Consider the following 24,147-nt stretch of genomic DNA (forward strand, 5'->3'; position numbering starts at 1 on the left):
AGCGCAATCCATCTGGTAAGGAGTGTGGTAGAGACTCGAGAAGGCAGGTGGGGTGCCCACAGGTGGCAGCACCAGAAGGATATTGAAACGGTCAATTGGATCCTCCTGAGAAGAGTAGGGTCTAAACCATAAGCAGAGATCTGTAGCCTAGAGCACCAGAGCCCAAGAGGTACACAGAAAACAACCAGCTGTGAAAAGTGGCAGGGTGGTTCTCTGCCAGAGACTGGCATGTTGACGCAAAGAACCGCTTAAAGGGCCAAAGCATAAATTTTTATTTGTAGCCACTTACCCAGGTCTCCGGCAAAGGCGGGGGCAGAGTGGGCCAGAGACACCTGAAGGGAGACTAGGATGGAGGTTTTGGGGAGAGAATGGAGAGGGTAGCTGGCAGGACCTTGGTGCTGACTCATCCCCCATGATGCAGCAGCCACCTTGCTCAGGCAGAGACCACACCCCCTGTGGCAGCAGTGTCAGAGGACCCAATAGCCCCGCCCCCAGGTCAGATCCCACCCCGCCCTGCGCTGTCTAAGCTGCCTGCTGAGTGCAGAGTGACAGCCACAGATATTAGATCCATGGCTAAGGGGAGTGCAGAGAGGTTCGGAGACACTTTGAGGAGAGACTGGGGACGGAGGCTTTGGGGAGAGAATGGAGAGAGTAGCACAGGATCCCAGTGCTAACTCCTTCCCCATAGGCAGCAGCATGAGAGGACCCAATAACCCCACCCGCAAGAGGGATTCTGCCCGTCCTGAGCTGTCTAAGGCAGCCTGCTGAGTGCAGAGTGAATAGATTAACAGCTCAAGGAAACAGTCACAGACAATAGATTCCTGGAAGTCTTGAACAGACTGCGTAAGGTCAGACAGGGACAACATCTGACATCATCAGAGGCAGATCCAGAAAGAAAAAAATACCAATTTCCTACCATAGAGGTTCACACCACAAAGTCAGGAAATCAAGACAGATCAACTTAAGAAGCAGAAGCAAAAAAGAAGAGTCTCACAAATAACGTGTCACAAGGACAACCTGAAACATAATAGTATCCAGATAATAGGGATACCAGAAGGAGCAGAGGATGGGGAAGGAATAGAGAACCTGTTTGTAAAAGAAATGATGGAAAACTTCCCTAATTGGAGGAGAGAAAATGTCACACAAGTCCAGGAAGCACAGAGGATCCCACTCAAGAGGAACCCAATGAGGTCTGCTCCAAGACACATCATCGTTAAAATGGCAAATAACAAAGACAAACAGAATCCTAAGGGAAGCAAGGGAGAAAGAGGCAGTAACATACAAGGGTGCCCTCATATGGCTAGCAGCTGACTTCCCAACAGAAACACTACAAGCCAGAAGGGAGTGGCAAGAAATATTCCAAGTAATGAAAAGCAAAAGCCTGCCACCTAGACTGGTCTACCCAGCAAAGCTCTCAATTAAAATGGAAGGTAAAATAAGGAGTTTCCCAGACAAAAGAAGGCTAAAAGCATACACCTCCACCAGAGCAGCACTGCAAAATATGCTAAAGGGACTTCTTGAAGATGAAGAGAGTCTATGAACACCCAGTTTCTTTCAGAGTTGCCAATACTTGATATTACCAATATTTTTAATACTTATTAATCTGATTGTGACAATGATGTGTTATTTTAATTGTTCCCTTATTATTTTTGAAACTAAACCTGTTTTTGTATACTTCTTGCCTATTTTATTATTTTTTAAAAAGATTTAAATGACTGTTTGGTATCCTTTGTCCATTTTTTGATTAAATATTTGTAGAATTTTTTCCCTAAAAACTCCAAAACAAATTATTAACCCTTCTTTAGATATGTTGCAAATACTTTCCTACTCAATTACTTGTCCTTTAACTTATTTATATGTATATTATTGTATAGTCTTAAATGTTTAATATAGTCTTATTGTCAATATTACACTTTATAGCTTCTGGGTTGAATATTTTACTTCAGGATAAGAAAAATATTAGTTTGTATTTTCTCCTAAAACTCCTTAGAATTTACATATTGATTTTTATGTCACCTGAATATTTCTCATAGAATGTGTGAAATAGGACTCTGTATTTTTTGTATTTCAAGTAATAGTGGTTCATGCACCTTATTTGTTGAATAAGCCTTATTTTACCATTGATTTGCAATATTAATTTAATCACACATTGCATTGTTAGACAGATATATACATTTGTTTCTAGAATGCTCATTTTATTTCATTGATCTACTTGATTATTTCTCTGATGGTGTCATGCTGTTTTAATTGCTGAGACTTTATGATAGATTTAAATTTTTAATATTTTCTAATTGATCTTGATATTAAAATAAGTAATTAAATAAATTCAGTCTGCATTTAAAAAAAAAGAAAGAAAGAAGGAACTCCTAACCTTTGCAACAATATGGATGGAACTGTAGAATATTATGCTAAGTGAAATAAGCCAGTCAGTGAAAAACAAATACCATATGAGCTCTCCTATAAGTTAAATCTATTCAATAAAAAGGGCAAAAAGGGAAAAATTGAGACAACTATAATAGAATAAACATGACTTAAAAATAAAAATTTTAAAAAATAAAAAAGAAATAATAATTTATCCTCTATGATTGTTTTGATGATTAATACATCTGTATGCTAAGAATATAACTGTCACCAAGAGCTGAAAAATGTGATTTCTTCTTATTAATAATTTTCTTTTTTTGTTTTTCTTTTATGAAAAGCATATAAATTGTTGTCATGAAACATTAAATTGATATAAAAGTATATAGAGTAAATGTGAAAATGCCTTTTCCTTGCTCCCATTGACACTCTCCTTGGCAGAGACAACAATTTTTTTGCATCTAATTTTTGTTCCTTATCTAGCTACCTATATGAATTTATGTATTAAATTCACATACACAAACATACCTATATGTTACACATATAGATATACACACAAATATTATTTACATTTGTAGGACTGTATAATTTATATTTTTGGCAAGATAGATATATCTTAGATATACTTCCATTCATAATTCTAACACATACCTTTTAATTAATTAATTAACTGATCTAACATATTTCTTCATTACAAGATATCATTCTAGGCACTGGGGATTTAGTAATAACCAATAGATAAATTCCTTGCTATAGACTGTTCTAATGAAGGAGATGGATAATTAATATCTGTTAATTAATAAATGTAGCTCAACATTTAATGTCAAGAACTGGCAAATTCAATGAAGAAAAATGAAGAGGAATAAAATGTAGAGAGAGTTGAGATCAGGAAGGTCAGGAAAGAATTCTTCGAGGGTGACATTTAAGCAGAGATCCTGGAAAGAATAAACCAGCCAAAGGATCACCTCAAGAAAGAATATTATAAGGACAGGAATAAGCAAGTACAAGCACTCTTGATTTCAAGACAGTGAGTGATGGTGGAGAGAGAAGAAGTAAGTTCACATAGGTGGGGCCAGTTATATTAGACCATGGGTCATGGTAAGAACATTGGGCTTGATTTTATTAACTATTGAATCGCTATCTCTTTTTCTACAGTACGGATATAACATAGTTTATTTAACCTTCTATCCTAATGATGGAAATATTTCAAATATTTTTCTCATCAAACATTACAAAGACCATCCTTGCCTCAACTTTGTGTGCACGGGAATATTTCTGCAAGTTGTATACCTGGAGCAGAATAACTGCATCAATAGATGAGCACAATGTAAATGTTGATAGATGTTGTAAAATTGCTTCCCAATAAGCCTTAATTTACATTCCCACCAATGGTTTATAGAAATAACCATTGCTCATTCTTTTCAATACTGGAGATTGTCACTCTATTTATTTATTTTTAAAGATTTTATTTATTTATTTTTAGAGAGAGGGTAAAGTATGGAGAAAGAGAGAGAAAAATTTTTGTGAGAGAGAAACATTGATCTGTTGCTTCTTGCACACCCCCAACTGGGGACCTGGCCGGAAACCCAGGCTTGTGCCCTGACAGGGAATCAAATCAACAGCTTCTCAGTCTTCAGGCCAATGCTCAGTCCGCTGAGCCCCACCAGCCAGGGCATCACTTTTTATTTTTAATAACCCAATGGGTAAGAATCATGTCTCTGTTTTGCTTTAGCTTGCATTTTCATAAGGATTAATAAAGCTAGGGATCATTTCACAAGTTTATAACTATTTCGAATTTTTTTCTCTGTGAATAGCTTATTGATCAAATTTGCTTACCAGGTTATGTCTGTGTCCAGGCTATGGGCTGCCTTTATGTTAAGTGTCCACCTGCAGTGCAATCAGCCAATCAGCTAGGACTGGGGGACTGATGCTATATGTCACAAAATGTAGCTCACTAAGGCTGCTTCTTAATGTGAGCTAGAAGCTGCACATGCCTGCCTATAAAGTACAGAGTGGGGCAAAAATAGGTTTACAGATGTAAGTACACAAAACATGGAGTTTATTCTTGTATGATTATTTATTAATTATTGTATTATTTTTCATGCAAACACTGTAAACCTACTTTTTCTCCACCCTGTATATGGGTGAAACAGTTACGCTGATTAATGCCTAGTGCAATTTGATGATGAATTAAATTAGGAATGAATGAGACACAATTTTTATTGGGCATACATTAAAAACAAATCTCTATTTTAGATGTTATAAGGGATGAAAGTTACACAAGATAGTATCACTGTCCTCAAGATACTTGTAATCTCAGAAGGAGATATGACAAATACAGATCTAATTATAATTTGGAACGGAACGTAAATTCCCCAAGAATGACACAACCCAAATGATAAGTCTGAGCAAAAGATATATCATAGTCGACTGTGAACACTACTAAATTTGGTGCCTAGATTTTGAGTAAGTGGAGGATTTTAAGTTGCTATATAAAAAATAATTTTATACTAATACATGATATAAAAGAGTACAAAGGCAGAAGTAGAAATCAGCTATTGTTCCACCACTAAGAGAAAAACAAGTGGTTTTATTTTGAACTCATGTCTCAATATTTTTTAGGTGATTCCACCAGACACGTGTGTAGGTGTACATATGTATGTGTTTGTGCTCATATAAATATATGTAAACAGTTTTATATACAATTTACATTTTATTTTTTATGCACAAGGGACTTGCTGGGGTTTGGTTCACTGGCTAAAGCAGTTACTCAGTAAATATTTGTTGAATGAATGAATGTTCTACAATGTGTTTATTCTATGTTAATAATGTCTAATTAGTTATGTCTATAGACTGCATAGTATTACATTACTTGTGTAAATTGCTTAACCAGGCTTCTATGAATAAATTTTTAGGTTTTTTTCAGATCTACTTTATTTTAAACAACACTGATTAAAACAATCTTGGGCTAACTTTATTTTATGTTCATGTGATTATCACCTTATAATAAATTTTTTAGAAATGAATTTTCTGCCAGAAGAATGAAGTACATTTTAGAAGATTGTGATGTATATAGCCAAATTGTCCTCCTGAATGCAAATAGGACATAGCAGCATATATTTCCACGCATTAGCCAAAGCTAAGTTTTGATTTTTTGATATAAGCAGAAGTGAGAAATTCTAGTTGTTGTTTAGTGTATGTCAGGTGAAGACAGGTAGTTGGGAGTAAGTATATTCTAAACAAACATCATTTATTAGCTTTATTTCATCTGCTTTAGAGGACCAGTACTTCTTAGTCTTTTTTTAATGTTTGTATAGTATTTGTCAAATTTGTCTTACTAATTTTTACTCTTGGGAGCCACAGGCTGGTTCAGTGTTCCTCAAACAAGGATAAGAAATCCCGCTGCATAATGTGTCTTCTTGGGTTACATAATAAACAAGGATTGGAACTTGATTTTCACCTTTTTATTGTTAAAAACTGTGAGCCATGCTGTTTTATAGCTTCTTAGTAAGCTACTAAAGTACATAAATAGTTGAGCCATTTGCCGCAGGGTAACTGTAATCTTGAGTCAATTTTCAGTATTTCAGATGTTCAGTGGATGGTTGTGCCGGTTACTAAGCAATTCGCTCCCAGCTCCAAACCAGCCTTCTGTAACGTCCGTGTGAATCTGAAGCTGGGGCTCTGCAAGCCTGTGTCTGCTCTGCCAGCTGACTCTCTGTTTGGCTCTATTAATAGGGGGCCAAAGAAGGAGACTAAGGCTGGAGGAGAAAAAAGAGACTTTCCTTTTTCCGCTTACTCCATGTTTACTTCGTGACTGCTTCCAGTTGCTGTGAGCTTCACCTGGGCAATTCGTCTGCACCTCAGCACCTACAGTTTTTCCCTATGTTGCAGCAGCTGAGTTCAGCTTGAAGTTTGTTTTTTTTTAACACTTGTGGAACAAGCCTCATTGTGCCATCCTTATAGTCATTGGCACATTGGCTTCCGGCAACAGCGTCCTGTCCTCTGAGGTCAGCCCCTTGGGGAGATCAGTCTTCTAAGCTCAGAGATACCAGTACTTGCTGAACAGCTGAACCAGTACCCTCTCTTCGAAGGCCTAAATCTCAGTTCTGCAGAAACTCTCCCCTAGGTTTCTAAATTAAAAAAAAATAAATTATTTTTTGAGAGAGGGAGAGAGATTGATTTGTTGTTACACTTATTTATGCATTCATTGGTTCATTCTTGTATGTGCCCTGACTGAGAATCAAACCCACAACCTTGGCCAACCTGGCATATCTGGAGGATGCTCCAATCAACTGAGCTACCTGGCCAGGGCCTTTCAGTTTCTGAATTTTAATAACTTCGACTTTTTCCATTTGCTCTTTAAGCTGTAGGGATAGTCTCTGCTTCCTGCAGTTGCAGCCTCTGTGTACATTACTATTCTCTTCTTATTTTTTAGGCACCTAGTTCATAACTTTACACCTAGTTGATGATTCTTTATATTAAATCCTGTCTGTTTAATAACTGATTTGTTTTCTATTCCCTTACTGGACCCTAATGGAGACAATAGTCATAGAAACCAGTGGAACTTTTGTACTGAGTATATAATGAAACCAAGTGTTGTATCTTTTAACAACAAATGTAGTTTATTTAGAGTCTGCCAACATATATGTGACTCCCTAGAAGAGTCTTGTGAGACAAAAGAGGACCAAGGAGTGAAACCAATTTTCAGTAAGTGCGGTTTATAAAATGTGCCCATATGGCATTGTTTTCACCAAAGAAACAACCTGGATACCTCCTGCCCATTTTTTTCCTCCAATGTCATAAAGTCACATCTCCACAGAAGAAGCAGAAAGGATTTGGACGATGGCGTGTGGCTAATGATGAGTTGTTTGCAGAGCTGGGTGTTTCAGGGACCCACGGTTATTCTGAAAGCTGCAGTTACCTATAGAGAATAACTGTAGAGACTCCTGTTTGGGGGAATTCAGGGAAATGTTGTGGAGGTGCACCTTGGAAATGCCCATGTATGGAAGCCGTGGTTGAGAGCAAGACTTAAGGATTAAAACCCCTGTAGTCAGTGACTGTGGTCATAATAGATTCTTCTCTTTTGATCCTCATTTTCAATACAATTTTATAGTTCTATAATTTTAAGCCCAGATACACTAAATAAGCCTTAAAAGCCAAGATGATAGTTGTTCAGAAAATTAATGTGATTGGAGATTGTTTCAAACTGTGTCCTAGTGAAACAAGCTAATTGATCAATTTATAGGTAAAATTCCTTTTGTGCAATTAGCTCAAGACTCTATCCATTCAATTGTAACCATTTAAAAGTAAACCTTATCAGATTTCTTAAGTTATTGATTATTTTGAATATAATTTGAGCTAGTTACTTTTTAAAAAGTCACCAAAATATTTCAATTTTTAAAATAAAAGCAGATACAATGCAGCATGAAGCACATAATTGCTATAGCAAGATTTTGATACATTTTAATTTTCCATATAAGCTAGATTTGATGATTTTCTATAGATAAGTTTATCAATTGCAGATAATTACAGTTTTGTTTTCTTTCTACTAATTATTTTCCACTTGTTTCTCAGGTCTAGTATCTGCAATGTGAAACTGAATCAAAATGGTAAGAGTGAGTACAGGTCTCATTCCTGATTTTATGGGGAATATTTTTAAAGTTTCATTTTTGAATATGCTGTTTTCTGTAATCTTTTGATAAATAGCATATATATGATTCTGATTATATATAATTCTTAATATATATATAAAAATAATATATAAAATTGGAATTTAGTGCAGGTATAAGGAATCATTCTAGATATTACAAGGAAGAAGAAAACCTAATAGACACTTGAAAAATCGTTGGAAGAACTGAAAGACAGGATTGGGGTGGGTGAGGGGAGGGCTGATGTTGAAATTTTGTTTCAACTTTGCCCTCCACAGGTGCCATCAGAGGTGAGTGAACTTGCAGCTATTGCTGTGTTGCTGCCGTTACTACAGCTGCCTCATGCCACAAATCTGGTTCCAAAAAAGGAAAATAATGAGTAATAGATCAACAGTTCCTGTTGGTTCTTATTTATCAACCAGCTCTGCCAAAGAAATATGGCTTCTGCTTTTTGTCTATCAGGGTCTAACAGAAACCACAGTAGTTATCCGAACGGATATAAGTTAATATAGAGAATTTTAAGCTAAGTAACAAGTTGTGAACAATGTAAATCAAAAGGAAAAATACACTAAAAAAATCGGTTATGGAAATAGCAATTGTAGGAAGCAATGACTAGCCCTAGACTTAGGTAAACAAAGAATGGTTGTCATTACAGTCATGCACTGCTTAATGACAGGGATGCATTCAGAGAAATGTATCATTAGGTGATTTCACATTGTGTGAACACCACAGAGTATATATATATATGTACACAAACCTAGATGGGATAGCCTACTACACACCTAGGCTACATGGTGTATATAGCCTATTGCTTTAAGCTGCAAACCTATATACCATGCTACTGTACTGAATACTGTAGGTGATTGTAATGCAATGGTATTTGTGTATCTAAACATATCTAGACATATAAAAGGCATAGCAAAAATGCAAAAGATTAAAAAAATGGCATACCTGTACAGGGCACTTAACATGAATGGAAATTGCAATGGATGAGTCAAGAAGTGAGTGGTGAATGACTGTGGAGGTCTTGGGCATTACTGTGCACTAATGTAGACATAAGCTACACTACATTTGTAAAAGCAACACAAGAATAAATCAAGCACAAGAGAAAATGATATAATCAAGAGACACAGTAAACATAAGATGTGCAAGGCTGCTGCCATCTTAACATGAAAAACTGTTTTACAGTAAACTTTTATAAGTAGAAAGAGCACACTCTAAAACAACAATAAAAGTATACTAAATACTTAAATTATATGGTAGTCATTTATTATAATTATCAAATGTTATATACTGTATACAACTGGCAGTGCAGTATGTTTGTTTACATTAGCATCAACACAAACAGGGGAACAATGCGCTGTGCTTCAATGTTATGATGGTACAATGTCACTTGGCAGTAGGGATTTTTCAGCTCCATTATAATCTTGTGGGGCCATCATCATATCTGCGGCCTGTTGTTGACCGAAGCATTGTTACGCAGTGCATGTCTGTACTCAGATTTAAAAGCTTTAAGGAAAAGATTTATGAGAGTGAAATTCAGACATTGAAAGAGATGGAGCTGGTTGGCTGATGCCTGGTTTTTCTGTGGAGGATGCAATGAGGGCTCTTTATGTAAATTTTGGGGGAAAAATCCAAACAAGAGACAACTGCAGGTGAGGAAAGAAAAGCCTCAGCTGGACGTAAAAGCAGTCCCAGGGTGAGTGTGTAGGGAAGAGCTAATATAGTGGGTCTGAAGTTACTTTATGCAGGGCTTGCTTGTGATGTTGGTACATGAAAACCTGACTTTGGAATCTTCCTTATGCTACTAAATAAGGCTGTTTCATGTGCTTTAGACATTAAACCCTCATGTATTAGTTTACTTAGAATTTTTGTGCAAACAATGTAATTTATAGTAAATACCTGCTTTTCTTCTGGGAGTCTGGTACTTTGGAAATCATGACTTGTTAGTGCTAATTTGACCAGCCCCCAATGAAAATCCTGGACTCACAGTGCCATAAGCATCATGGTGGCATTAGACATAACTCATTTTTGTTCCCCACATCAACAACAAAAATTTGGCATCATTCTATAAGCAAAAGTGCCTTCATTGGAAGCTCTGGGATCCAGCACCACACACCAAGGGACCTGGGAGGGGTCTTGCCCACCCATGCATTGGGCAGTAAGTAGGCAGACACACCTCATTCCTGCCTTTGCATCCTCTGGTGATGTATGAGTCAGCTCCAGCCCTTTTTGGCAATGGTCCAGACGCTCCTGGAAAACACTGTCTTACACAATAATTCGCACACAAGAGAGACTTTGTGGAAATCTAGATTTTCAGAAGAGACATTTCAGGACATTGTTGGAAGTGAAAATACAAGTCTGGACACATGGAAGTGGCTCTTTGGATCAATTTGACTTTATCCACATCTCCCTTCCCACAAGATGGTAGAGCTCAGGACCAAGAGAAATTTTCTTGGCTGTGAATTTTCCCATGGGGAAAAGAGAATAGGCGAGAGAGCACCCGGCTTCCTTAGGCATGTGGGATACTGCCAAAGAGGTTAATTTCTTTCCTCCCATGGAGATTATTGAATCACAGACTACATGACCAGATGTGGGAAAAGGCTGGGAGAGCAGCAGATAGGATTCTTGGAGGGCATTAAAAGAATGAAAATCCTACTAACTGCATTGTGACTCCATCAAGAAACCCACTCATGAGCTTAACTCTCCCATGGATTCCCTGAAATGAAAACCTAAAAATATATGAAAATATACAACACACCAGAAAAGGTAAGTCAATAGTTAAATTCAGTATACTCTAGTACTATAATGTGGTGACATATTAAACACTTAACTTTATCATAAATATTATTAAAGGGCAAGAATATTAAAAATAACTATAGCTATATAATAACTTGTAGGGAACACTTAATATGAAAAGAGGTAAATTTTTACATTAAAAACACAAAGAGTAAAACTATAGAATTTTTGTATGCAAGTAAAATTAAGTTACCAGCACAACATAGACCATTATTTTTTAAAGATGTTATTTATTTATTTATTTATTTATTTATTTATTTATTTTAGAGAGAAGGGAAGGGAGGAAGAAAGAGAGGGAGAGAAACATTAATGTGTGGTTGTCCCTCTCACATTCCCAACTGGGGACCTGGCTCACAACCCAGGCCTGTGCTCTGACTGGGAGTTGAACCCTTTGGTTCATAGGCTGGCACTCACTCCACTGAGCCACACCAGCCAGGGTTGGACCATTATTTTTATAAAATGTCTTATGTAAGCCTCATGATAACCACAAATAAAAACCTACAATAGATTCACAAAATAGGAAGAGAAGGCTGTCAAATATATAGCTACGGATAATCATCAGTTCACAAGGAAGGGAGCAAGAAAGGAAGAAAGGAATAAGAACAACAAAACAACTAGAAAACAATAAGATTGCACCAGTAAGTATTTGCACCTATCAAATAATCCTCTAAATGTAAATGAATTGAATTTTTTATTTAAAAGACATAGAGTAGCTGGATGGATTTTTTTTTTAAAGAACGAGTTTCAATTATATGCTACTTACCAGACTCTCTTAAACTTTAAAGACACACAGGCTCAAAGTGATGAGATGGCAAAGATATTCCATACAAGTAAAAACCAAAAAAGAACAGCATATACTTATATCAGGAAAAATACTTTAAGGTAAAAATGGTAACAAGTGACAAAGAAAGCCATTGTGTAATAATAAAGGGGGCAATTCAAATTAAGAGGATATAACAAACACAAATATATATGCACCTGACATTGGGGCAGCTAAGTATATTATCAAATACTAACAGATACAAAGGGAGAAATATAGTACCATACGATAATAGCAAGAGATTTTAGTACCCCACTGTCAACATTGGGTAGATCATTCAGACAGAAATACAAGTAAACATTGGACTTGAAGCATACTTTAGACCAATGGACCTAACAGACCTAACAGAACATTCCATGCAGCAGCAACAGAATTTTCATTCTTCTCAAGTATGCATAGATTATTCTTTAGGATAGATTATATTTTGTGGTTCTGTTCACTTTTCTTTAATCATGTTTCTTTCTGTTCTTCAAAGTGGGTAATTTACATTGATCTTTTCTGGGGGTCACTAATTCTTCTGCCATGTCTAATTTGCCATTGGGCCCATCTAGAAAAGTTTTTATTTAATAACTATAATTTTCAGCTCTAGATTTTTTTATTAGATTTTGTTCACTGATAACATTTCTTTCAATTCTTTAAGTTTATTTTCAATTTTAGATCACATTTACAATAGCTACTTTGAAATCAGTCTGTTTCTTCCACTGCCTTCTCTTCCTGAGTATAGATTCATGCTTTTTTAAAAATATTGATTAATTTGAGGTTAAAGTATGCAGGTTATAGAAAATACACGATAGATAATCTAGGTTCATCATATTCTTCCAAAGAGTGGATATTTACTTTACTGTCGTGTTTGGTTGACTGGAATCAGTCTGCAAAATTTTCAGATTTCCCATTCCCTGTGATTTACAGCTGCTACCTATCTACCCCGTTCCTGGGTCTTCCCACTGCTGCTTTTTCACTATTTCCCTGTTGGTTTCCCCTGTGTCTGCCAAATTTGGGCATTGATGAGGATCAGGATAGAAATTAGGGTCACCTTTCTGTTATTTTCTGATTTCCCTAACTTTTAGCTGTTCTGCCAGCTTTGTCTTAACTTTGGCTCTGCAGGTGTTTTGGCATGCAGACTGCACATGGTTGGAGAACACATTCAGTAAGAAAAGCATCAAACTCACAAGGCTTGATACGCATTACTCTGTTTTTAATGACTAGATTTCTCTCTGCCTGCCCTTCCGCAGTACTCCCGGGTTTTCATAGTTTTGCCAAGGATTTGGTAGTTTGTACTCTGAATGATCATTCCTCCCCACACATTCATATTACTTCTTTCCCCTACTGCCTTCCTTAATTAAGCATCACGGAATTTTATACCTGGAAAGTATCTTAGAAAGAGTATAATCAATTTATTTTATGTTACAAGCACTAGAAGCCTCAAAAAGTGAGATGAGTAGGCCAGGGTCACAGTGCCAGTTAGCAGCTCAGTTTGCTGATTCAGTTCCAATGAATCATCACCTTGATGCTTGCACCAGGAACACTGCATGGCTCTAATGCAATCAGGCAGTGCCAAAGAAGTACCATCTCAGCCCTAAGTATACCTGTGTGTTTTTAAAGAAGATCAAATATACACAGTAGAACAAATTGTAAACAATTATAAAACAAACAATTCCTAATTCAAAATAATAATTACTAAGTATAGACAGGAGTATAATAGAGCTCACGCAACAAACACAAGGCACTTTAGCCTTAAAACCCTAGCAAAGAGGAAATTCTTAATGCATTAGAAATCTATGTAGTATTACTGTATTTCTTTAGGCTATGAATGTACAATTCCAGTAAGTGCACTGCTAAGTGTCAGGAGGGCTTTTGAAATTTTGACAAGTTCACCGTTTTTGTTTTTTTTTTTAAGTGCTTGGTTTGCTGTGTCTCTATTATGAATCCTCTATAAATATCTGGTGATAGAACATTAGATCACATTTCTAGGTATATAATATTAAAGACTAATTTTTAGGAAGCTTCAGTTTGTTCTTTATTTTTGCATTTTTGAATCTATTAACAGAAAGGTATAGCTTGTTTCTATAGGATTTCTATATTTTATGCAAGTTCCTGTTTGTATATAAAGAACATAAACTTGTTCTACCTATTTGTCATGTGGCCTACTTTTCATAACAAAATGGCAAATACATAGAGTTAAATTGACCAGCAACACTGAAAGGAAAAGAAATCAACAGAGACAAGAGGGAAGGAGGGAGGGGGGGCGGGGACAAGGAAGGGAAGGGGAAAGTCAAGGAACGTATAGCAAGACTCATGGACAAAACCAAAGGGGAAGAGCTGAGGGAGGGAAGGAGGGAGGGGGCAAGAGAAAGTGGTGGGGGGTTGGCAGAGACAAATGTATTTGAAAAAATAAAATTAAATTAAAAAATAAACAAAACCTGAATTGATAAATTATATAAGAAGGTGAATAAATAAAAAAAGATTATATAATTTTATAAAAACATTTAACATTTGTTAAATTTGCAGGATGTAACATAATTTTAAGACCAGATTTTCATACAAGGCCAGTTGTAACTTTTGTATGGTTCTTGAATATCCACATTTCAACATGAATCTTAATCTACACAGAGAAGAAAGCTAATTACATTAGGCAATTCAAGAAGCCAAAAAGGAATTCATGAAGGTACTAAATGCCAATACCTTCACACTAGTCTGCCTGACATGCTTACCAAGACAGTGGGTTTGTGCCTTTGAACCATCTTTATCCATAGGCCACATGAAATAATATGTGGATCTATGTAAATACTACCATGTGAAGTGGATTAGTTTATTATATTGACTGAGAATTTGCAGATATGAGGCACAAAATAGGTGAATGTTAATGGAGTCTGAAATGAGTCAAGGAAGGCCAAATCTAGATGACACAATGTGTCCTGGGGTATGTATTCCTGGGAGGCAGCAGAAAAAGAGAAGTTACTGAAGATGAGTGGTATTCCATTTTGTCTATTTTGATCTTACAGATAAGGGTATTTGGATAAAGGTAAGTCAACTTAAAAAGACATGTTGATATTACTAAGTTATGAAGCTGAGAAAACATATATAAAGATAAAATATATATAAATATATATATCTTTAAAATTTTCTGCTATAAATAAATTAAAACCACTTTTGTAGCAATTTAAATTTTATTTTAAAGTATTATATATTTAGTATTATATTGGTAATATATAGATATATTATAAGAATATGATATACTGAAGAGTAAATACTTGGTATTTGAAGGTTTAATAACTTTTTTTAAAAAAGTAAACCGGTGACCAAAAGTTTTATTTCTATATATTTCAAAAACACAGACTTTTATAATGAATAATTTTTTTAATATTACCTACACAGGTATTAGTTTTGTTGTTGTTGTTGTTGTTTTTGTCGTTGGAGTTCAAGAACATACAACCAATGTCAACTGAATAGCTCTGAAACCCTGATATGGACAAGTTATGGAAGTAGCACATGCAATCTCAAGTTTTTAAAATGACCTCTGTGTGTCATACATACAGCTAGACCCAAATGGAGACCAAGAAAACAAGGTCATTTTTAATCTGTACATACATCTTGCTTCCCTGGCTTAACACTAATCATTCATTGTGTTCTGCATATTAGAAGGGAGAAGATGAAGGATATAGAAGAATTCACTTTGAAAACATGTACCTAATGTTGCATATCCAAAAGCTCCCAGTGGATTAAACAATCAGAAAGCCCTCTATCATTTGCATTTTAATGGGTAAAAATAAGAGTTGAAACTTTTTTTTTACATTTTACTATGAAAAGTGTGTGTGGTTAATAGAACTGTTGTGGTGGGGAGGGGGAAGAAAAAAATGGGAACTCTATGAAATTTAAGGAAAATTTATTTCTTTTACAGAATTGGAGCTGGGTGACTGATCTGTTAGAGACACATTTTCCTAATGCAAAAAAAAAAGTACTGTAACTTCAGACCTTTCACATTTTCCATGAATAGATGTCATTACTCATTATCACATTTACTGTTACTTATAAAACAGTGAGGTGGCAGCAGGGAGAAGAGGACTAAAATAAAGTTGAAAAAAATTTGGTACTGGCTTAGGTAATTTAAATGAAGGCCTTTCTGAAAAGCAAAAACAACCTTCATCATTACTCCATCAAACCTTTTGGAAATTGACATACGGTAGCAGGCCTTTTTTATGAAAAGAATAGTAACAATTTCTCTTCACCCTTCTCTAATTCTGAATTGAAATGATGAAGAGCTTGACTGATAAAATTATGAAACAGATAATGAGTTGTTTAAGTGATAATTACTGAATCTCCTTATTTTTAGAAACCCATTAACAGGTATCTCTTTATTCATAGAAAATTTTTTTTCATAAATATTGTATTGTGCTATCACATTTTATTAAAATGATGGAATCTGACTTATTTCAAAGGAACTATTTGCTTTTAATTGGTTTTAAGAGTTAATCAAGTAAAGACATCATTTATTAATTCCAATTTGAAAAGTCAGAAAAAAAGTATAACCTCATTATCTTTAGTCAAACTTCTTCAGTATTCCTGTGGGTTAGAAATGAAAACAAAAGATGCCCCTATACCTTGTGAGTTTCTTCAATTCAAAGACCAAGATTTATCAAAAGGAAACTGCTGAAGGTTTTAGAGTGAAATCTTACTTCCTAACTACAAAATAAAAGGCTTTGACTAGACTTGTAATAAGGACAAAATGGCCATTTGTTGAGTTCTTTTTTGTTGTTGTTGAATTCTTAGTCTCGTGGGAGGGAAGAGGGAAACAAACCTTAGATTACTATCAAAGTTAAGCTGCTCCACATTTCCAATAAATATAGTCATGCATTTCAGTCAATGACAGAGCACAGACACCACTGTGGTCTCATAAGATTACTATAGAGCTGAAAAAATTCCTGTCACCTAGAGATGCTGTAGTGCCTAGTGATGTAGCTAACATAACTCAATGCATTGCTCATGTGCTTGTGGTGTTGTTGGTGTAAAAAAATTTACCGCACTGCCAGGTATATAAAATGACAATAAAAGACTATGTTACTGGTTTCTGTATTTAATATACTATACTGTTAATGATTATTTTAGAATGTATTATTTCTACTTATAAAAAAGTTTGCTGTAAAACAGTGTACCATGTCATGCCATCAATGTATTCATTCATCTCATGATTATTATGTCTCTTGGTTGCATCGTTTTTCTTTTGTGTTTGATTTAATTATCTTATGTTGTTTTAAAAATTTAGTGTAGCCTAAATGTACAGTGTTTAGGAAGTCTACAGTAGTGTACAGTAATGTCCTAGGTCTTCACATTCAATCACCACTCACTCCCTGACTCACCCAGAGCAACTTCCAGTCTGCAAGCTCTATTCTTGCTAAGTGCCCTATACAAATGTGCCATTTTTAAATCTTTTATATCACATTTTACTGTACCTTTTCTGTTTTTAGATATATTTAGATAAGTAAACACTTACCATTGTGTTACAATTGCCAACAGCATTCACTATAATAACATGCAGTACAGGTTTGTAGTCTAGGATCAATAGGCTATACCGTATAGCCTAGGTGTGTAGTAGGCTGTATGCACCATCTGGGTTTGTGTAAGTGCACTCTGTGATTTGAGCAATGACAAAATAGCCTAATAGCACATTTCTACGAATTAATCTTCATTGTTAAGTGGTGCATGTCTCTAAATCTCGACTGCTTTCTTTACATACCAAGCTATAGTGAAATAATGAAGTGGCCCTGAAGTGTACAATCTTGAATGCTGAATAAGAGTAGGAAGCCTTGTAGATGGGAAAGTTGCATAGATGGCTGAGCACTAGAAGGTCTATCAGCTGTTGATAAGGCCCCATTCAGAGCACACAGAAATTTTTGGATGTGATTCTTATATATTACTTGCCACTAGATGGTCAAGATTATGAATTGTTCCTGAGGTATTATAGAAGTTGAGGATAAATAGCATTTATAAACAGAAAATTTATTATAAGTCTGTAAATTAGACCCATTTCCTACTTAGGGAAATGAATACCTTTAACTCAAGGAGTTGACATGTATAAAAATAGGAAAATAAACATTGTGCAAAAATTGTAGAAATGGTATTTATGACTGCGTTTGACAGATTTACTATTAGAAACAAATATGTTTCCAATATAGGACATTTTTTATATCATGAAATATGATTTCAGAAATGTGTTATTTCCGACTCATACGTTTTTGATGTCTGCATTTTCCCCCATCTTCACGGCCAGCCTCTACTCTATTTGTTGCTAACTAATTTTCAATATAAAATATGATAAAATTTTCAGCTTGTATTTTTCAATTATTCAATTATTCAGAAGACTGAATCAAGATTAAAAATCAAAGTTATCAGCAGGTATTTTAGATAAAGACTGTGATTATTATGTAGCTTTATGTACTTTGATGATCATGAACGTTATTTTAGCTAAAGCTACCAAGGCTAAAGGGCAGAAGCTTTTCTTTCTACTCATGCTATTTACATAATGAAAGTAGAAGATCTTTTGCTACAACGTGTGGTGCCAGGAGGTGGAGAGATAAGAAAGTCCACCTTTCTCTTCCCAGTTCCCCATCACAAAGTCAGGTGATCATCAAAACATTGCAAGACTTGCTAAGCACAACTTCAGTTCTGGAAAACCTTGAAGCATTGAGATTAGGTATTCCATACATTATTAAAAAAAACACTTACCTTTGAGGCATTGTTTTAATGTCCTTTTCCTCTTAAAATATGGAAGTGTTGGTCCAGGAGCAAAGATTGCTCATGTGTTTGTGCTGTTGCTGGTGTAAAAAAAAAAATTTACTGCTCTGCCAGTTGTATAAAAAGACAATAAAGACAATGTTACTCAATCTAACCATTTTTGCATGTCAAATGAAGAAAAACTTACATTTGCATTCTTTAGCAAGAAAACTGAACAAGAAAAAAAAGCAGTCTTGTTTATGCACTAATTTTTAGAGACTAAAATACTACAAAAATAAACTTTCATAACTTCCCTAATAATCAAAATTATCAACTCTAAATTATTGTTAAAATAAAAGTTTAAAAAATAGTGAGGGCGGTTTGTGATTGTATGATTTACTATTTTTTTCTCAAACATTTGATACTGTTCCTGGCAGAGAACAGATATTATTCATTAAACAAATATTTTTTAAAAATCTTTTATGCCCCAGGATCTGTGTAAAACTAATGAAATACACTATTTTATAAGAACATTCATGCTTTATTCCTTCATGGAGCATATAGTCAGGTTTTATCTCTGCCCTCTTCTTTGTATAAAATTACATCTCTGTGTAAAAGTATAATGTGTTAAGTACTAAGGAGGAGCGGTTTACAGTGCTATGAAAGCATGAAATAGAGGAGTTTCATCTGGTCAGAAGTCATTGGAAAAGCTTCTTTGAGAAAGCAGGCTAAAATGGAAGAAGGGGGTCCCTTAACCATGGTTACAGTCTACTAAAACTGATGTAGACTGAAGAAGAAGTTTAAATATGTGAGAAAGGAGAGGACAATGTTATTAAGGTAAAATGTAAAAGGATAAACTGGTAACTGTGTGAGTACTTTGGAGTTTAATCTGTCCCTAGTATATTCAAATAGAGGAATTGGATAGGTAGGTCTGCTGCTTAGTAGAAAAGCCTCCCTGAAGAAACACTGGGAGAAATTTGAATATCAAAATTACAGTTAAAAACTATGGAATTAAAACCTCAGTAACAGCATATAGTGTGGTAGGCTAAATAATGCCCCCTCCTCCAAGTACGTCTGTATTCTAATTCCTAGAACCTGTGATTGTTAGCTTAGTGAAAAAGGGACTTTGTAGATGTAATTAAATTTAAAAGTTTTAAATTACATAAGATTGAGGTTCTCCTGGGGTATCTGGTGGGCCTGATGCAATGCCCCTTCCTTATAAAAGAGACTGGTGAGGAATCGAAGTTGGAGGAGAAGGCAATGTGGTGATACAAGCAGAGAATGGAGAGCTGCTCCTTGAAGACGGAGGAAGGGACCACCGACTCACAGACACTGGTGGCCAGTAGAGGCTGGAAAAGGACAGGAAACTGACTCTTCCCTTAGAAAATCCAGGAGAAACCAGCCTTGCTGACACCTTGACTTTAACCCAATGAAACTGATTTCGAATGTCTCACGTGTAGAAATCTAAAAGAAATAAATTTGCATTAAGTTTGGGATGACTTGTTACACTGGCAACAGGAGACTGATACATATGGGAAAGGAAGAAGAAGGCAGAGATAAAAACCTGACGGAAGGCTCACCTCTAGAAATAACAGCAGGAGAATGTTCTAGCGTAGAAGACACCAGAAAGCAAAACCAAGAAAAGGCAGACTCACAAAAGCCAAGAGACAAGATATTTCTGGGAGAAAACTGTTGTTCAGAAGAGGTGATTAAACTCATAGTTCATAGAATTTGTACTGAGTAGGGCGGGAAGTTGGGAGAATAGGGGATGATAGATTATTGATGCAGAGGCTGAGAGACCGGAGGTCACGTGGAGTGCAACACTAGGAATAGTGGGAGTATGGGGTCATAACATCTGGATGAAGAGGGCTGTTGTGATTTTAAATAGAATATTGGAACGTAAGATTTTGGAGGTGGATGGTGATTCAACATAGAAATGTATTAAGGACTTGAGCTGAGCTGGTTTGCAGATGCACGGAGTTCTTTCAGTGCGATGGTGGATCTTAGAGCCAAAAGGTGGACTTTAAGTGTCTGATTACCTGAGTCGTTTTACAGAGTGCAGCAATTGTGAGAAATTTTCTTCTGCTTTTAAGTGACATATTAATATTTTCTTCTAAGATGGGATCTTGTCTTTTCATCTCATGTGTTTGTGAGTGGTTGTGTTCAAACTTTTAATTTCATTTTAAAAGTGAAGCGGCTGACATTACACTGCATTTTTCTGGATTCATCTTTTTGCACCTCCAAGCTAGAGTCTAAACGCTGAATATATTATGTTCTAGCCCATTTTTTGTAGCCAGACAGTTGGGAGGAGGGGAAGTGCTCATGCATCTGGGAGAGCTCAGATGAAGGGGCGTGCAGTCTTTATTAGTCTTCTGGGCTCTGCTCTGGCACTCCATGCCCTCGGCCCTATTCCGGGGTCACTCCACCCGGTGGAAGATAACTGTTGGGAAGGATTCTTTCACTGTAACCCTGGAGCTTTTCTATCAGAGGTGTCCTGTAATTCATTTTTTCCTGACTTTGTCCACTGTTTTTCTGGAGCACTTTCTAAAGTGTTCAATCAAAGGAAAAAGAAAATGTTCTTTACACCATCTATATGGTATTAGAGAACATTGACAAGCATTTTTAAAATTAAAAAAAAATTCAATTACAGTTGTCATACAATATCGTATTAGTTTCAGGCATATAACATAGTGATTAGACATTTATATAACTTGTGAAGTGATCACCCCAATAAGTTGAGTACCCATCTGACATCTGACACCATACGCAGTTATTACAACATTATTGGCTATGTTCGCCGTGTTGCGCTTTACATCTTCGTGACTATTTTTATAACTGGCAAATTTATACTTCTTAATTCCTTCACCTTTTTCACCCAGCCTCCCAACGCCCTTCCGATCTGGCAACCATCAATATTTTCTCTGTTATCTATGAGTTTGTTTTGTTTTGTTTGTTCATTTATTTTGTTTTTGAGATTCCATACATAACTAAAGTCATGGTGTTTGTCTTTCTCTCTCAACTTATTTTACTTAGCATAATACCCTCTAGGTTCATCCATGTTTTTGCAAATGGCAAGATTTCATTCTTTTTATGGCTGAACAACAATGGCCAAGTTATGGAAGCATCTAACAGTTCATCAAAAGATGAATAACAAGATGTTCTTGAGGATGAGGGCATGGTTGGTAACAGTTGGTTTGTGCCATTTTTTTCCCCATTCAGAAACGTTTTTTCTTTCTTTAGACTAGTTTATTAAATTGCATTATGTTATTCCTTTTTTATTGTTTCATGGTTGTTGGTGAATATTTATTGGTTGGCTTTTACTTATTTTTTGTCCATTTTGTTAAATTTTATGGGAGGGAAATTTTATAATTCTAATCTATCATCTTAACCTGGATGCTTGTAGGCAATATTTCACTATTTGCTTTTATTCATTATTTAGAAAAGGAAGTCAATACACCATATAGCATTACTTATATTTATAAAGTTAAATTTTTTATAGATACAGCCAGAACTAACTTGTGTTTTTAATTTCTTTAAAGTGCCTTGATTGTGTAGTAATAGGGACAATAAACATCAAATATAATTAAGTACCTGTACCTGACAAATAATTTATAAATACTTTACATGTACTGTGACCATATTTATTTATGTACAGATAATACATAGGCTATCTTTACAAATAAAAATGCTGACTATTCAAACTTGTAATTCATAAGTATTACATGTCTCTTCCTTCTTGGTTTATATTTTTCTGTATCCTTTCCCTGTAGTTATTTCCTTAACTCATGGCTGTCAGTTCTACTTTAAGACAAAAGGCAAGGAAGTGCAGTTTTGAATTTATGCCAGAAATTTCTTACTGCTTTGGAGAAAATATTTCTTACTGTGTATTACAGTGTTTATAGTATTTTTCTCAAGTTCAAAGTTAGAAATGATTTTCTATTCTTGCTAAACTTTACATAAGCTTATGTGAAATGAAAAACTAAGCAAAGAGGCTACAGTTCCAATATTGAATAATAAATGCCCAAGAGAGTTGGTTTAGATGTAAACACTATATAAAACCAATGTTTACTTCAACTCAGGGTTTCTATTTAGTCCTACTTTAGCTGATACACCCTTTAAGTGTATGTTTCTTTTTTTATTTAATAGTTTATTTTTATATTGTACTTTTTCCATTACCAATTATCTCCATTATACCCTCTTCCACCTCCACCCACCACATCGTTTCCCCTGTTACCACACTGTTGTCTACGTTCATGAGTCCTATTTCCTTTTTGCTCGATTCCTCTGCCCTTCCAATCCACCTAGAGCTGTCAGACTGCTCTCTCTCTCTGAGTTTGTCTTTATTTTGCATTTTAGTTCAACTTGTTCCTCAGATTCCACATATGAGTGAAAGCATATGGTACTTGTCTTTTTCTGACTGGCTTATTTCACTTAGCATAATGTTCTCCAGATCCATTCATGTTGACACAAATGGTAAATTTTGCTTCCTTTTTGTGAGGAAGTAGTATTCTATTGTGTAATTGTACCATAGTTGTTTTATCCACTCATCTACTGATGGACTTTTGGGGCTGTTCCAAATCTTGTTGATTGTAAATAAATCTGCAATGAACATGGGGGTGCTTATATTCTTTTCAATTAGTCTTTCAGCTTTCTTCGGATAAATTCCCAGAAGTGGAATCACTAGGTGATAAGGCGCTTCCATTTTAAATTTGTTAAAGTAACTCCATATTGCTTTCTACAGTAACTGCACCAATTGACATATCCAACAACAGCGCAGAAAGGTTCCCTTTTCTTCACTTCCTCACCAATACTTGATGTTTGTTGATTTATTGATGATAGCCATTCTGACAGGTGTAAGGTGACATCTCACTGTGGTTTTAATTTACATTTCTCTGATGATTAGTGATGTTGAGCATCTTTTCATATCTCTTCATAGAGAACATCTATTGGCCATTTTTATGTCCTCTTTGGAGATATGTGTATTCAGGCCATTTTTTAAATTAGATTGTTTGTTTTTTTGGTGTTGAGTCTTACAAGTTCTTTATAAATTTTGGCTAATAATCCCTTCATCAGATACGTCAGCAAATATGTTCTTGCATTCTGTGGGTTGTCTTATTATTTCATTGATGGTTTCCTTTGCTGTGCAAAAGATTTTTACTTTGTTGTAGTTCCATTTGTTTATTTTTTTCTTTTGTTTCCCATGCTTCAGAGGATATATCAGAAAAAAATATTGCTATGAGCAATGTCTGAGTTTTTACTGCCTATGTTTTCTTCTATAATTTTTATGGTTTCAAGTCTAACATTTAAGCCTTGAATCCATTTTGAATTTATCCTTTGTGTGGTAAAAGAAGGTGGTCTAGTTTCATTTTTCTGCATGTAAATATCCTTGTCTCCTTGTTGATTTTCTGTCTAGCAGGTCTATCCACTGAAGTCAATGGGGTGTTAGAATCCCTTACGTATGACTGTATTTCTGTCAATCTCTCCCTTTATATCCATCAAGATTTTCTTCATCTATTTAGGTGCTCCTTTGTTGGGTGTGTAAATGTTTACTAGGATAATATCCTTTGTTGATTTGTTCCCTTTATCAACATGTAGTGGCCTTTCTTTGTCTCTTACTATATCCTTGGTTTTAAAGTTTTTTTTTGTTGTTGTTGGATATAAGCATTGTTATGCCAGCTTTTAAAAAATTTCCATTTGCATGAAATATCTTATTCCATCCCTTTACTTTTAGTCTCTGTGTATCTTTTGTTGTGAGTTGAGTGTCTTGAAAACAACATACATTGTATATGCATGTTGCTTTCTTATCCATTGATC

The sequence above is a fragment of the Pteronotus mesoamericanus genome, unplaced genomic scaffold, assembly GCF_021234165.1.
Source record: "Pteronotus mesoamericanus isolate MK-2021 breed Mesoamerican mustached bat unplaced genomic scaffold, CSHL_Meso_final contig_82, whole genome shotgun sequence".
Classification (NCBI taxonomy): domain Eukaryota; kingdom Metazoa; phylum Chordata; class Mammalia; order Chiroptera; family Mormoopidae; genus Pteronotus; species Pteronotus mesoamericanus.